Genomic DNA, 17,339 nt, shown 5'->3' on the forward strand with positions numbered 1-17,339 from the left:
ATGGGATAACTTCAAGAGATACTCATTTTTATAACGGGACGGCAGTCCTAATGTTATAAGGAAAGCACTCCTAATGTTACACCATTGTACTTCAATACTGTAGAAACAATAGAATGTAGGACACACTCTAAGATAGTGAAAAACTTTGAATGGTCACAAATTCAGGTCTTATACCTTTGAAGAAAGCTGTTGTTTGTACTGCACAGAGTAGCTTTCATAGGAAATGAGCTTTGGATAAATGAAACCTTAACCTCAAGGAACTCAAAGTTAAAAACAAAACTTTTCCACTCTAACATCATAATGGTTTTACATATTTGTCATATAAATGGTTTTGTAGTGCTGATGTTAATCATAACTTCAGTAACCTGCATTTCACATTTTCCCCTTTATGTCCTGCATAAGTAAATGTGTTTGGTTCACAACCCTAATTTTCCCAGGGCCACCCCCTCCTGCTGAAAGTTAAAAGTCACAGATCCTGAGAATGACTGTACAGACTGCTCCAGCCCTCTCCTCTGTGTGTGTGTTGTGTTACAGGGTGTGCAGAGCAGCTGGAATGTAAGCAGCTGAAGTGTGGGCTACAGTCTCTGGTGGCCGGTGTGTGTGTGTGTGTGTGTGTGTAGAGGATTTTTTTTATTTTCTTATTTTTTACAAAAGAAGGGAGATTTAAACACAAAGGCAAGCTGATGTCTTTTCTTGCAAAGTTTAGTACTTCAGAAGTTAACTTCTGAAAAACTGCAGATGGCTGGATAAAACATATCCTTGGACAACATGCAGCAGCCCTTATCTCTCCATCTGCATCTCCTACTTGTTGCTTACATCCTTTGGATTCCCTTGTTGCATCTTTGTACTGGGTCCACTCCATTAGGTAAGGATTTTGGTACTTTTTAATTGTTTGACAGTAATTTGGGGGATACAGTGATAATGAATGTTATAAACTGAGACACATAACCTGTTTGTTTATACTTTTGAGCAACATCTACAGTGATAGAGATAGAATTTTAAAGAGTATTCAAAATAGAGTGGAAATGGTATTAAAATAAACAATTAACAAGCTAATTTGAAAGTTCACCTAGTAAAAGTGATGTTGTGGACCCTGAAGTATGCTTACCAGGCATAGTATTTACTGTATATGTGGGATTTTTTGTTTTTGTAATTCAAAATAGAGAAAATACAACCCTTCTGAAAATGCTTACTCTGTATTAGAAAATGTCAAGTACTCATAACTTGTCTCATTAAAGGAAAATATGTAAAAAACAACAACCAATAAATTAAGAAAAGTATTTAAAACAGAATCCATTCCTTCAGGGAGAGAAGTTTGTGCTGTATATCAGATAAATGTTATAGTTCAGTTAATTACCCATATAACAATATTCATTTACATAATGCCTGGCAATAGCGCTCATAAGTAAATTTTGAAGTATTGTACATATTAAATGCAAGTTTTGTTTAATGCTGACATAATATTCCCAATAAGAGGTTACAGATTTTACATGCTTTATTTATTCAGTTTTATTAGTCTAGTATAGTAATTAATCTATTGCAGCAATATAACTATACAATGAAAATCATGTCAGCCATTATTGAGCTAATAGTGTCTGTCAAACGGAGTATAAAATAATGGGAAAGTCTGAGGCTCAGTACCAAACATTGAGTGTAGGTGTATGCATATCCCATGTGCAATACTGGTAGCAATCGCCCGTTGCTGAAAATATATCACAATATTTTATACAGTTTAATTCAGCTAGACTTTCTGATGGTTTAAAAACGTGATTATCAGCCAGTGATCATCAGCTGTATAAAGATAAAACAATTTAAAGCTCTCGTCATTTCAATATCAAAGGGTCACCTAGTAAGGTTTGCAGGACTAAACCCAAGGCAAATGATCATATCTTCTTTAACTTCCAACAATGCTTCTAGTTTCTAAAACCTTTTGAAGGGTTGCCAGTTTTATAGAATGTAGCAGCTACTTACCTGAAAGAAAAGGCTTTTTCATCAACAGGAAATGACCTTTTAACTCCTGGTAACAAAGCAACTGCTTTTCCATTTTAGTTTTGTTGTTATGGTAATATGCACAGACATACTCGTTAAACTGGGAATACAAACCAAAAATTAAGAAATGGTTTGCTGTACTTTAGATACAGAGGGTCTTATGTTTTTGTTTTTCCTGTGAACTCCAAATAAATGAAATTGCTCAAAAAATGTACATTCTTTTCTGACAGATTGTGTTACGACATTATAATGATATTAACAAAGCCATATGCTGTTTACTTTTATACTCTGAATATAACAAATCTATTAATTCCGTAAGGATTTCTCTGTTGATAAGGAAAGTCTGACCAAATAGCTCTCTGCAGCTGCCTCGTTAAGAAAAATAAAAAGTCTTTTACAGAGCAAGGAAGATCTCTCTTTATCATTTTCTTGAGGAATGAAGAAGCCAGCAGTGATTAAGGATACACTCATTATTCTTGTGCTTTACATGGTCCCCTGTGACTGAGAAACATGAAGGGGTTACCCACAATGTTTGTAGCTGCTCTGTAGCAGTTTTTAAAAGTAAATCACCAGATGCAATAACAACAGCAACTGTGACTCATAGGGGTGGGAGGGTTGATGCTACCAACAACTTTTCAAACTTTTCTCAGATAAGACTCTGTAAGTCAGTTAAGCAAAAAAAAGAGTAACTTTTCTTAAAAATACCTCTTTAACAATTTAACTTTAAAATATTTAGCTATTTGTAGCATTGGCATCAAGATGAAGGTTTTTTTCCCCTCTAGGAGCTTTTCGTGCAATAGGGAGTTTGAAAAGTTTGGAAATGTTATATGAGCTTCATGCAAAGTTAGAAACATGCACCAAAGTTCATGAAATAAGAGTTAAGTTATGGTAAGTGAATTGTATAGTACCAAATATATATTACTTAAAAAAAAAATAAAGATAGTTAGTCTTGTATATGTGTATGGGGGCTGGGAGGAGGAAGAAAGATATGGGGGAAATGAGGAGTAGGTGGAATGGATACCAGAGAATAGGAAGTGCAGCAGGGAGAAGAAATTTGATTTACAGAAGAAAGGAACAGTGTCACCACGCCCTAAAGAAACTATTTATGAAGGCAAATGAGACCAATCTAGCATGTGAAAAGCTACTTGTTCTCACTGCTAATCCCCCAGACTCTAGTCTTCCTCTCACTGGAACAGTGAAAAACAAATATAGCAGCAGGTAATCTGCACTATGCACATTAACAACTAAAGCAACCCCAGGAGCCTATTTTGTGACTTTTTTCCTACTGTTAGATTAGATAGGATGAAAATGTATAACCAACTATACACTTTCATGCTTCTGGGCAAAAGCCAACTAATTTCTAACTGCTTGGAGCTAGGAAGAAAGTGTCCCCATGGACATGTCAGTTCCTAATAGTCCATTATGGAGTTTTTACATCTTAGCATTCCTTTTCAGCCTCTCTGGTCACCGCTTAGCACTCCACAGCCCTGGGCTCAGAGCCTGGAGAGGAGGGAGAGCGGTGCTTGCCGCGCTCCGGCGGGGAGAGCGGGGCTTGCCGGAGCTCCAGTGGGGAGAGCGGGGTTTGCCGCGCTCCGGCCGGGAGAGCGGGGCTTGCCGGAGCTCCGGCCGGGAGAGCGGGGAGAGCGGGGCTTGCTGCGCTCCGGCCGGGAGAGCCGGGAGAGCGGGGCTTGCCGCAGCTCCGGACTGGGGCTCAAGTGGGGGTCCGAGCGAGCTCTGGGCTCTGAAGTGACCCCCAGGGGCCAGGCTGTAACTTTCTGCTCCGTGACACCCCAGGGTGTCCTCAGAGCGCTGGCTGGGTCACTCAAGTCTCCCCCAGGTGCCCGGTCAGCTGGAACTTCCGTGTGCAGGGGGCGGCGGACTCTGAGGTTCACTCCCAGCAGCCAAGGAGGCCGGGGGGGCCCCCCAACAAGGCCAGTGTGACCTAAGGGGCTGACGCGCTGCAGCCCCCACCCCCAGAGTGGGAGCACGCACCAGGCCTGTGTCTCATCCCAGTTGGTCGGGGTGTCCCCTCACCGCAGGAGTTTGCACCGTGCTGGGCGGACTAGACAGTCCCCTCTTTCTCAGCTGGGCAACCCCAGCCGGAGCTTCTCAGGGGGCGCAGCAGGGACAGCGCTGGGAGGATTGCAGGCTCCGAGTAGGGCAGAATCCTCAGTGCTCCCAGGTCAGCAAACACCAATGTCTTGCAATCCCAGCCCATGGGGGAGGCCACACTCCAGGACGAAGGGGAAATGTTCCAAAGTTTCTCGAATATGGTGTGTGCCTAGCTCTTCCCCTCTGTGCGAACTCGCATAGCTAGGTGGATCAGAATAAGGATGCTGCGACCCTAAGGGCAGGTGACAGAGACGGGCTGCAGAGACGGCCGACACACCATGTAGCGGCAAGGTGGTAACTGTCGGCCCCCTTGCACTGCAAGAATCAGCCAAACGGCTGAGTGAACAGACCAGGTGCCCGCTGCCCGGGAAAGAGACAAAGCAGGGGCAGCTGGAAGGGGTCAGTTCTCCTGGGACTCAGGGAGCCCTGGCTCTGCACCCGCCCACCCACCTGCCTTTTGCTGAGTGCCACTGGTAGGATGACCAACCAGCCCTGTCTACCATTTCTGTGAATACAGTGGCCACTGCTGCTCCTGCCCTGGGACTGGTGAATTTTCTCTGTGATTTTTTCTCCAGCAACCTGGTTGCCTTAACCCCCTGAGCCAGAGGTACTGAAAAGCCACAGGACCCAAGCCCGACCCCCCCCCCCACACGGCCCGTGTCAAGATGTTTAACAATGGTAGAACATGCAGGCAGACCATACCATAGGATGCCTCATCCAGCCCAAAACTCGCACATTGTGCCCTCAATGTTTTCTCAAAACACCCTTCTCCAGCTCCTGGTGCTTACACCAACCAACGCCCCAAACCAGTACGTTCACCTCACAGCCTGCTGATAACTACGCCGTACCAATGCACTCAACACGCCTCACCATGCAGCATTTCAATCCCCAAGCAGCAGCAGGCAGTGCCCAAGTGCAGAGCGGCAGTGCCCAGGCCAGCAGGCAGTTGCAGAGCCCTCAAGGAAGTACATATCAAACCTGTGAGTGTTTGGTCAACACCGTAACCCCCCTTCCTGTCTTTTACGTATTTTTAATAAAGGGATTTCTGGTTCTTTTTATCACTGGTTGTATTATACAGAACGTACATTAACTACAAGTAAAATAGAACTGCAAATCACATGAAACCACGCAAGTCAACTGCTAGTGAGCCATGCTCTAACTGCATGGAAGGCACCCACATTACTGTTGGCTTTCAGCCTCAAAGTGCTCCTTTAAGGCATCCCTTATCCTTGAAGCACGTGTGTGGGCTCTCTCAGTCGCCTTTGCCTCTGGCTGTTCAAATTCAGTCTCAGCGCTTGAACTTGGAGGTCCATCGTCAATAAGGTTTCACCCTCCTTCACAAATATTAGGAGGATACATGCACGCGGTTATATCGGCTGGATTGCTTTCCCCACCTAGCTCCCGTACAGACTTCTCCCATCTCCGCTTTAACGCCAAAAGCACACTTCCCGGTTATCTGCACCGGCTCATGCCTGTAGTTGAACGGTCTTGCTCATTCAGGCTCCCTGGTTGGTTTCATGGAGCCAAGGCATTAACACGGTAAGCGGGGCTCCCAAGGACACACTGCGCATTCGACATCCACCACTGTGATCTCTGGTCTGGAAAAAAAGTCCCTGTGCAGCTTCCTGAACAGGCACTGTTCCGAAAGATGCTGTGTCATCATGCACCTTTCCTGGCCATCTGTGTAAATGTCAGTGAACACCCACGGTGATCCACAACCGCCTGGAGGAACCATTGAGAAATACCCCCTCGATTAATTTACTCGGGAAGCTCAGGTGGGGTTGCCAGAATGGAATAGCGTTCCAACTATGCCCCTCCACAGTTAGGAACCATTTGTGCAAAGCCATTCCACAATTTCTCATATCCCAACTTCCGGTTCTCTCGAACAGGAATGCGATAATGGCCCTGCCAAATTGGCTCAGCAGTATTCCAACGGTCGACTTTTCCCACTCCACAAACTGGTTGCGCAACCGATCATAGCTGTCTGGAGTAGCCAGCTTCCAGACTGCAATAGCACCCTCTCTCCACTGACAGGCAGCTCTCAGTTCGGTCCTCGTGCTGCAAGGGGCTGGGGCGAGCTCAGCACACAGTCCCTGAAATAGGCTTTTCTCATCCTAAAGTTCTGCAGCCCAACTGCTCGTCATCCCGACTTGCAGGACGAATGTGATCCCACCACTTTCAGTGCTGTTTCAAGCCCAAAGGCGGCGTCACGCTGCAGAGACACGTTTGTTAATGCCACAAGCATTTCACTGTCAGGATGTGTCAGCCGCATCTATGTTCACTCATGTTCTCAACTGTCACTGTTGGAGCAGAGAATAGCTCCACTGCAGACGATGTGCTGGCAAACTTTCATTCACTAATGTCTCAGCAGCTTGCGGCTCCATTTCTCTATGAAATCACGGAAAGACTCCAATGCGCAAAAACAAACGGCTGAAAAAGGGAAAGCGATGCACCACGGGGGTTGAAACAGGAAGAGGATGACCCGCACCCTTCCGTCCCCTTCCCACAACCCACGCGACAAAATGGGACGAGGTGCTCTGTGGGATAGCTGCCCACAATGCACCACTCACAACAGCGCTGCAACTGGTGCAAGTGTGGACACACTGCAGCGCTGGTCGCTGTCAGTGTGAACACACTGCAGCGCTGGCCGTACACAGCTGTACGAGCACAGCTGTAACGGCCAGCGCTGCAAAACTGTAAGTGTAGACAAAGCCTTAAGCATCTGGTACTAGCCTTTGTTGGAGATAGGATACCAGACTGAGTAGAGCATTGGTCTGATCAGGTGTTACAGTTCCTAACCCCCTGTGTTCTTGTTCTTATAATCAAATATGGTTTTACAGATCAAATTCTGCTCTCATTTTAAGCTGTTGTAAATGTAGCCTAACACCACTGATTTCAGTGGAATTAGTCCAAGTTACACTGTTTCAGCTGAAAGTGTAATTTGATCTTTTGTAATTGTTATGGGCTGAGCACATAGTGATGCCTATTGTTAAGGTTGCAGAATGATTTCCATTTGCTGATAACTTTTTTGATATTTTCCTTTCTGAGATTTGGCATGGTTGTTCACAGTACCTTTTGAGTTTTTTTAAAGTAAGCCAAAATAGTGCAGCTGTTTTTGAGAATGAAGAGGATGAAAAAAATGTACTTTTCCATTATAAAGTATTTTGTGACATTTTTGAACAACTTTAGAATGTCAGTGGGGGATCCTAGAAATTTGAAATTTGGCAGAAAGACAGTCCTTGACTCACAGATGTGCCTTTTGAAGCTCTGATGAAAATGTGTTGTGACCTGTGAGAGATATAGAGATTTACAATATGTATTTGGTGCAAGAGCACTGGATTTTGCAATGTGATCTCTTAATGGTCTGCCAATGTTCTCTTGGTTCTGCACAGGTGTAGGTAGTTTGAAATTCTTAGGCAGCTATTTGTTACTATATTAAGGTAGCACATAGTGATCCCAACCAAGATTAGGGCCTTGTAGTGGCATGGATGGAGCAGTGCTCTCTTGTGGACCTTCCTCCACAGCGGTGGGTTTCCCCAGGGGTAGGAAGCACTGAAGCAGTATGTTGTATGCAGAAGGATAATGGCTGAAGGGATAGATAAAACTCATAATTTGGGGGTTGATGTCCTTCATGACATGGAGCCAAAGTAGCAGGGCATGGTCAGTAACTAAGGTGAAATGACTGCCCAGAAGATAGTATTGGAGTGAGTCCATAATCCTCTTCACTGCTAATGCCTCTTTTATGACTACAGAAGAGGCCCTCTCCCTTGAGAATAATTTTCAGCTAAAACAGAGGAGGAGGTGTTCATCACCTTCCATCTCCTGAGATAAGGTGGCCCCTAATCCTGCATCGGCGGCATTGATTTGTAGCAGGAATTCCCTGGTGAAGTTGAAACTATATAAGACTGATTCTCAGCAGAGATGGGGCTTAAGGGTTTGAAAGGTATCTTGACAAGCATTGGTCCACTGGATCTTTTTTTGGGCTATTGTTTTAAAGGAGATCCCTAAGAGGGGCCACAGTAGTCAAGAAGCTGAGAATATATTGTTGTTAGTATTCTGACAGTCCTAAGAACTGTATACCTTTTTCTTTAGAGTTGGCATAGGCATGACTGGAGGGCCAGACCTTATCCACCATGGGTCACACCTTCCCTTTCCCCAGATGCACCAAGGCAGATTGTCTCATTTTTGTCCAGGTGGCATTTAGTAGGGTTTGCCACAGAGGGGAAAGTAACTTAAAGGATTTACCGGTATACTGGTGTCCTGAGCAGGGGGTGGGGCCTCGACTGGAAAGGGCGGTGCCTCAACTGGAAGAGGTGGGGCCTTGGGAGCCCCGGGCCCTTTAAATCACCACTGGAGCTCTGGAGCTTCGGCAGTGGGGCTCTGGCGGCAATTTAAAGGGCCCGGTGCTCCAGCCACTGCTGGGAGCCTCAGGCCCTTTAAATCACTGCCCAAGTCCCAGGGCTCCCGGCTGCCATGCTACCCCAAGGCACTGGCAGCGGGGCTCTGGCAGCAATTTAAAGGGCCCGGGCCTTGGACAGCAATTCTCTAAATGACTCCTCAATTACTTGCAGTTCTAGCATCTACTGAAGCTCTTGCTTTATGGTTTCTCTTATTCTCTGGGGAAGGGGATCATTAATTTTCTCTGACTCATTGTCCGGGTTCAGTCTTGGAGTAATGAGAAATTACAGGGTTCATCTAGGTTGCATAGAAAACACCATGGAGAAGACAGTAATCAATTGCTGGGCCTGGACCATTTGTTCTGGAGTGAGGTTGCTTCTGATTTTCACCATCCCAGGCTTTGAGGTTCCAGTGGTCTGTGGGTCCAATTCAGACTTTAGTGACTATGGGGCTATAAACAGGCTCTACCAAGCCTTCTACGGCTTTACAAGATTCATGAGGTAAATTTGTTGGCGTTTACATCTGTTTGTCTGTTGGACATTGTAATTCACAGGCCTCACTCATCGTATCATCTCATAAGCCCCCTGCAGGCAGGCCAACAGCTTCAGTTCAGCACTGGGAAGTAATAAGAGAAACTGATCCTCAGGTTGAACCCCCTGAAGGTGGGCCCCTTTATTGAAGGCTGCTTTCTGGATGCTCTGGGCACATAGGAGTTTCTCCTTGGAGAGTAAGCCTAAAGCTTCGAGCTTCTCCTGAAGGTCAAGAATGTGCTATACCACATTATCCACTCCAGGTGATTGTTTCTTCTACATTTCCCTTATGATGTCCAAAATCCCTTGTGGTTGTCTCCCATATAATAGCTTGAATTGTAAAAAGTCAATGGTGGATTGTGGCATGCCTCTCATTGCAAACAGAAGGGAAGGGAGTAATTGGTCCCAGTGTCGGATATTCATAGTGATAAACTTTCTTAGCATATTCTTTAGGGTCCCATTAAACCATTCCACCAGCTTGTCTGTTTGGAGATGGTAGCTGGTGTTTGGAAGGTCTTTATTTTCAACAGCCAACATAGTCACTTCATTGTCTGGGACATGAAGTTTGTTCCCTGGTCTGTTATAATGTGGTGCCCAGTCTGGGCAAAGATTTTCATCAGTTCAGAAATAACTGCTTTTCATTAGTTCAGAAATAACTGCTATTCATTTACACAGGGATATGACCTTATGATAATGGTTGACATAGTCCGCAACAAAATATATTGGTAACCATAGCACTCTTTTCAAGAAGGGCGATTATGTCCATCCCAATATGATTGAAGGGTATGGTCTCAAGTGGGAGGGGAACCAGTGAAGTTTTCTCCTTTGGCTGGGGTGCTGTGAGCTAGCTCTCTGGGCAGAAGGCAAAAAAATGGGGATGTCCTTTTACATTCCAGGCCAAAAAAATCAGACTAGAATTCAAGCCAGTGTTTTCTCCATCTTGAGGTGTTTCATTAAATGTATGCTGTGGGCCAGCCAAATGACCTTCCTCTGATGGTCTTTGGACACCAGAAGCTGGTTTCAGGTTTCCTCAGTCTGGAGGTCTTTCTCGAGGTGATACAGATGATCACTCTGAATGTCAAAATGAGGGAAGACTTGAGCTTATTGAGGTTCCACCATTTCCTCATTGAAAACTGTCATTTGCATATAGGCCTGGCTCAGCATGTCATCAGCTCTTGGCTGTTCAATGCAGTTGGATAATTTTGTTAGGATCTCTGACTTGAGTAAGGAAAGGGTCTTCAAGTCAGAGTTTTCAGATGATTGGGATGTACATTGTACAGTTTACAATGTATCCTTTGTACAAAAATAATTACAACAGTGTGTAGGGTGTGCACACAGGTACATTCTGTCACAACATCGACAGGGTTTTACATTCCCATCGTAGAATGTGTTCATCATAGAAGAATGGTGCCTGGCGGTGATCCAAGATTGGGATCACAGGGGGATCATGTCAAAATATTCTGAGCCCCTGAGACCCACCACTTCTGTCCTGTTCACCTTTACAAAGCTAGTCAACTTCACAAGCTTTGGTTGTTGAGCTCAGGCTGCCGCAGTCCAGATTTTCCCAAAGCTGCCCTCCATGAAGGAGTAATCTTGGGACTAGTGCCCAAGGTGGCCACTTGAAAAAGCAAATGACCTGGGTTCGTGTCTTCATCTCAGGTCTGAGCCATCTCCAACATGAATCTCATAGTTTTTCGGCAACCATGCAGGACTGCTCCGAAAGGATACCATTCCTCCCAGAAATCTTGTGGAGTGTCTCTTACAAGATGTCCAGAGTGTCGAAGATGGCTGCTTTGACCTGCATATAATCTCAGACAGTGACAGGATCTAAAACAGAGGTGGGCCACATCTGGCCCATGGGCCCGTCCTGCCTGGTCCTTGATCACCCAGCCAGGGATCCCAGCCCCTGGCCCCTCCCCTGCTGTCCCCCATCCCCTGCAGCCATGCTGGTGCACAGGCAGGGCTCGAAGCAGCACGCTTCTGCTGAGTAGAGTGGCAACGTGTCTAGCTCCAGCCAGGTGGCATGGCTGCCAGACGTGCTGCTCTGAGCGGCATAGTAAGGGAGCTGGGGCTGGGGAGTTGGATAAGGTGCAGGAGGTCCTGGGGGGCAGACAGGGGATGGGGAGCAGGGAGCAGTTGGATGGGGCAGAGGTTCTGTGGGGGGGCAGTCAAGGGATGGGGAATGGGGGCAGTGGGGGTTGGATAAGCATGGGAGTTCCAGGGAGGCTGTCAGGGGCGAGGCTGTGGATAGGGATCTGGAGATGGGGAACAAGGAGGTTGGATAGGTGTGGGGTCCTGGGTGGCCTGTCAGGGGGCATGGGTGTGGCTAGGGGTCAGGGCAGTCAGGGGACTAGGAGCAGGGGGGTTGGATGGGGGTGGGTCCTCTAGGGGAGGAGGAGGGGGGGCCCCCGGCCCTTTGGGGATTGAGCACATCGGCCCGGAGCTCTCGTTATGTCAGAATGAATACTAGCATGGAATAATGTAAAGACGGGTCATCTGGAGGCTTGGCGGACTTGTTAGTTTGCGGGACTTGCAAATCGGGGTTCTTATTTAAGTGGCTGGATGTGGCCCCTTGAATGCAAGCTCTGTTTTTTGGGCTGAGCGTAGTCCTATAGAAGAGCACTCTTTTGAGTTTAGGTTGTTTGTTGATGGTGGTTCGGATCGTCATTCTGGTTTCTGGTCTTGTGTGTGTGTGCGTGTGTGTTGTGTGGTCTGTGCGGTTTGGTGTAGCCATTGATGGGTGAAAAAATCGGTGGGTGGCTGTTTTTGGAGTTTAAGGGCTTGTGGATAGGGGTTGGGGCAGGCGGGATGGGGAGAAGGGGGTGTTGGATAGGGGGTGGGGTCCTGGGGGGGGCGGTTAGGGCCAGGAGGGGGTGGTCAGGGGACAAGGAGCAGAGAGGGGTTGGATGGGTTGGTGGTTCTGATGGAGGCAGTCAGGGGGCGGGAAGTGGGAGGGAGTGGATAGGGGATGGGGACCAGGTTCTTCCTTCTCTAACAGGCACAGCCTTCCCTAACTGGCACTCCATACAGCAGTGGTCCCTAACGTGGTGCCCACAGGCACCATGGTGCCCGCCGGGGCATTTATGTGTGCCCGCCTAGTGCCCAGCAGGGGAGAGAAGCTGCAGCCCCGCACCTGCCGGGGACAGAGAACTCCAGGGCTGCAGGCTGTGGCCGCTGCTGTTCTCCATCCCTGGCAGGCGTGGGGCTACGGCTTCTCTATGGCTTCGAAGTCATGGCCCGGCCTCTGCTGGGGACAGAGAACTCTGGGGCTGCAGGCTGAGAGCGCCAGTGTCCTTGGTCCCTGGCAGGCACGGGACCGTGGCTTAAGTTGGAGAGAAACCATGGCTCCACGCCTGCCGGGGACAGAGAACTCCAGGGCTGCAGGCTGTGGGCACTGCTGTTCTCTGTCCCTGGCAGGCGGAAGGCTGCGACTTCTCTCTGGCTTTGAAGCTGGAGAGAAGCCATGACCCCTCCCCTGCCAGGGACAGAAAACTCTAGGGCTGCAGGCTGCGGGTGCCAGTGTTCTCGGTCGCTGGCAGGCGCGGGGCCACAGTTTAAGCTGGAGAGAAACCACAGCCCCGCACCTGCCGGGGACAGAGAACTCCTGGGCTGCAGGCTTCATTCTATGTTAAAGTAAGAATAATAAATATATTTGGACCGGCAGTTCAACAATGTTTAACTTTTTTTAAATAAATAAGATGAAAACTGTTTATGATATTTATTCTGTAAAAACTCCTTAGTTTTTCTTACAGGTAGATAAAAAAGAGCAAATTCACATGGTAAGGTGAAAGAGTAATTGCCAAATAATTGAATTAATACCTTTCACATGTAAAATTACAGTTTTTATCTTATGGATTCATATATTATGTATATTAAATATGATGTTTTTCATATTATTTAACGTCCAAATACAAAATAAGCCTTGAAAAATTGTTGGTGCCTGCCACACTCTTCTGCAAATATGAACATGCTACTGGCCACAAAAAGGCTGGGGACCACTGCCATACAGTTTTGCAACCCCAGTGTGGCCCTCGGGTCTCATTCCCTGAAATGTTCTAAAACAAAAAACAAAGTCAGCTCAATACTGGGCCATTCCCTGTCTGCAAGTGGGGTGTCCCTGCCCTGTCCTTTGGCCTTAGTCCACATGCAGTCTCTTAACTGAGTGTTGCTCTCTCCCGAGGTCTAACTACTCCTCCCCAGTGGCTACTCCGGCTAACACGCCCATCTCTCTGCCAGCAAAGCTTCCTTCAGGCAGAGGCAGAGCTCCATCCTCATTCCTGGCCAATCATCCCTGACCTGAGCCAGGTTCACTCCTTTTATTCCCCCTCCAAGCTGGGCATTGGCTATAGGTATAGCGGGGGGGGCTAGTCGGGCCCACAGACTCTCTTAACCCCTTCTTTGCTGTTGTGAAGCCTCTCTGCCCCATCACAGGCTCCATTTTGCTAAGCACTGTTCATACTTAGCATAAGAGAGTATTTTGTTGTTCCTGTTATTGCTGCATTAGGTAAAATCATGGCTCAGTTAAAATCACTGGCAAAACTCTCATTGACTTCAATGGAGCCAGGATTTCACCCTTGTTTTTTCATACTTATCTTCAGACCTGATCTAAAGCCTATTGAACTACACAGGAATACTCCTGCTGGCTTTATTTGACTTTGGATCTGTCTCTTTTCTATATCTTTCCTACCACATCACCTGGGTTGTTATCTATTCAGATTTCACAAATGAAGCAAAGTCAAGTCTAGTCTGACCTTGAATGGAAGACTTCCAGTGAAAACCAAGGATGTTCTGAGAAGCATGTTTTATTCTTGATTGGGTTTGGTCTCTATTCCTTTAAAAATAAAGTGAGCTCTGACCCTTTGGGATGCAAAGCACTATTGACGGTAGGTTCTATATTGCCACCTGACAAAGCCCTAGTAAAGTTTCCCTTTCTTCCATAGGGACTGGGCCATGGGTGATCAGATCTAATGATTATAATCAGGAGCCTGGAACCAAGGTGCGAAGCCAAAGATCAGAGCCAGAGTCAGGATTCAAGCCAAAGGTTGTTCTGCTTCTGGGAAAATTCCACTCCTTTAAATCCCAGCCCCTTGGAGAAAAGTTGGATAAAACTAGTTCTAGCTTCAGCTAACCCATTGTCCTAAGGTGCTTCTGTTTGAATGGGCAACCATCAAGGTTTAATGACTCTCCCTTGTCCTTGATTTGGGAGAAATGTGAGACAGCCCTGACAGCAGACAAGGGATTCCTCATGTACTGAGACTTCAATGATACAACAATTTCATAAAATCCCAAAATTCATAAATTGTACATATATTCCCCAAATTGTCACCCCACCCATCATCATAACAGCTTTCAGACTAATTAGATTGGTAATATCAAAACTGTAGTGGACTTCATGGATTCTCTGTTTTTCTCTGGTTATCGAAGGCTCTACTTGGGGTAGAGCTTCATTTGGGCAGGGGGATGGGGCGGGGACAAGGAAGGTGGGGCAATTGTGTATTTAATTCTGGTTTTGCATAATTTTCTATAGATGATCAGACTTTAGATTTGTCTGTTCTCCACTACAGGTGCATTAAACTAGGAATGCCTCGTTTTTGGCTTGTAGCTGGGACATGATCCACAGTTTAAATGAAAGTTATTATCACCTCTAACTTGAGAGAATATATTACTGATGAAGTGAGTTAAGGTTCAGATCAAGTCCAAATTCAGCTGAATTTGAATATTGACCTTGATCTGATCATTGTGTGTGCTTCATTGTGTGATTTGATTATACAAAAGGCCATTTTTATTCATGGTGAAATGTGAGGAACTACATTAGGTAAAGGAATACTTATCATCTTGCCTTGAAACTGCAGTAAAACCACTTTTGTGCATGAAACTTTTTACAGTTTGGGTTTTTTAAAAAAGATCTTTCTATGTTAAGCTCTTGAGAGATTTGTTTAATTATTATATACTCATTGCTTCTTTCTGACACCTATTACTTTGATTATTCTGACACCTATTATGCTGATTTCTGTATTCATAGTCCATGGCATCCATTGGGAATGAGGAGGAAATACATTTAACATTGCAGGAAAAATTGATTGCTGCATATGTTCAAGAAAATATAATAATGTACTGTATTCTTTCTGCTGTTTTTATAATTGATCAATTGGTGAGTTTATTACTCCCTTATTTTGTTCATATAACAACTTCCATGAGTTGGATAACAATTTATCTGAATGCTTCAATGGTATGATGCATCTCCCATGGTGATAGGAGCATTTTACGACTCAGCTGTCTTTTAACAACTTGGTGTGTTGACAGTTTCAGAAAATAGTCCCTCATCAACTTAAACATCTCTTTAACTTAAATGCTCCTGCTCTACTTCTCATGAACTAGAAGATAATATAAGTTGACCTCTTATTTATGTTCTACAAATGTTTATATTAGATAGGGGAGTGGGAGGTCCTGGGGGGCAGTCAGGGGACAGGAAGCAGAGGGCGGTTGGATGGGGCATATCAAAAAGACCATCCACAATATTCAGGAAAAAATGTTGAACATGTTGTGAATGTGGCACTCTAACCTATATCCTGTGTATGGCACCCACTTTGGGTTTCTAATAATCTAATAATCTTTTGTTGAAGTTTGCATCTCTGGGCATCCAGAGTACTATAGGAAGAACAAAGAGAGTAAAGATACAGTCACGCTCTTGCTTAGTGACAAAACTAAATATTAATTTAGTTATTAACAACTAAAAGGATCTGAGAAATGCAAATCCATTATTAGTACCAGACAGTCCTGGGTGAGACAAATCTCTCATCCCTTCTCTTGGTCAAGTGACCAAGTATCTGATTTGCATTGACCTTTCAAAGATTATTTCAGAAACACCTCATATTCATGATATTTTGAAAATCCTCCTTCCTCCAGTTATTTGTTCTATAATCAACTATGGTTGTTCTGTAAAAATTAGTTGACTGTGACACAACCTCCCTCCAATAACATAACACAGATAATTTGTTTCATCAGGACTACTGTATCATCAGTTCTGCCCTCTTAATGGATTTAAAAAAATCATCTTTTGTACTGTTCCTGCATTACTTGTTAAGATTAAAATGGACAACAAAGACACAGACAGGAAGAAGCCTAATTAATAATTTACTTTAATTTTGTAAGAAGAAAAAGGAAAATGTGAACAACGCTGTTTATTTCCTAACCCAATTATTGATGACTCATCTTTCTTGTTTACTGTGTTGATATGTGGAGACTTCATTTTATAAATGCATAATAAGCAGCAATAAACCTAAAGGTAAAAGAAAGCTTTTATTGACGGTTATGTCAGACTGGTCTTTTCTTTTCCCTTATGTAGCTTTCTTATAAATTATGCTCCCATCTATTTATATAAAGATCTATTTGTTTTGGCTGAAATTTTCAAAATAAAATAGAAATAATACCTAGCTTTTCACCTAGCTTCTCAAAGTGCTTTACAAAGAAGGTCACTGTTATTATCTTCATTTTACAGATGGGAAAAATAGCTTACTAGAGTTAGGCACTCAAATCCCATTGAATTCGAACAGGGTTTGGGCTCTTAAGGATCCTTTGAAAATCCCTGCCTTCACTTTATAAATAAGAAGCTTCTAATTTTAAATATTTTTCCAGTCTTGGCTGTATCAGGCCTCTGAGGACTTTCCCCATATTATTACCCAGCTTCACAATCCTTTGCCTAGACTTGTCATTTTAACTGATTCTCCCGGTCAAATCTCTGATGAACAACACTGAATCCTTTTCATGATGAAGGCTGTTGTAGTTTGTGTTACTCCAAGATATGAATAAAGGATTATGAGATAACAGGAGAATATTATTGGGTCAATACAATGCATCCTTTCTTACATTGCAAGACAAGAGGCCAGAGACCTCTGGCATCTGAAAGCAGTCAGCCTTTTGCCTCTTACATACACAATCTCTCTCCCAAAAAAATTTCACCACCACTCTTCTTTGTCATTGTAATTCCCTTGCAGTGTAAATAGCTTTGACATTAATGGCCTCCACCTCTTCTTTCTTTTTCCCTTCTTCTTGGTTACAATAAAAATTGACATTCTAGTTATGAAAATCATCCACAGGCTTCAGTTATTCCTACTACAACATATTTTCCATCCTTAATTAACATTTCTTGTTCGGTTTTCTGATTACCTATACTCCTTGCATGGGTGTGTAGACACGTTAGCTCATTAATATACTTCTGACAATATTATTCATCTTCTGTTTCAAAACAACTCCATCTTCCATCTTAGGGCTGAGCTTGCAGAGCGCCTACTGAGAATGCCAAGCAAACTC

At 44.8% G+C, this 17,339-nt stretch overlaps 1 pseudogene; it reads left to right on the plus strand.

Moving 5' to 3' along the window:
* The first annotated feature begins 768 nt into the window (after positions 1-768).
* Positions 769-17,339, plus strand: part of LOC116837364 (von Willebrand factor D and EGF domain-containing protein-like) — a 276,210-nt pseudogene continuing 259,639 nt past the window's right edge.

The sequence above is a fragment of the Chelonoidis abingdonii genome, chromosome 10 (assembly GCF_003597395.2).
Source record: "Chelonoidis abingdonii isolate Lonesome George chromosome 10, CheloAbing_2.0, whole genome shotgun sequence".
NCBI classification, from domain to species: domain Eukaryota; kingdom Metazoa; phylum Chordata; order Testudines; family Testudinidae; genus Chelonoidis; species Chelonoidis abingdonii.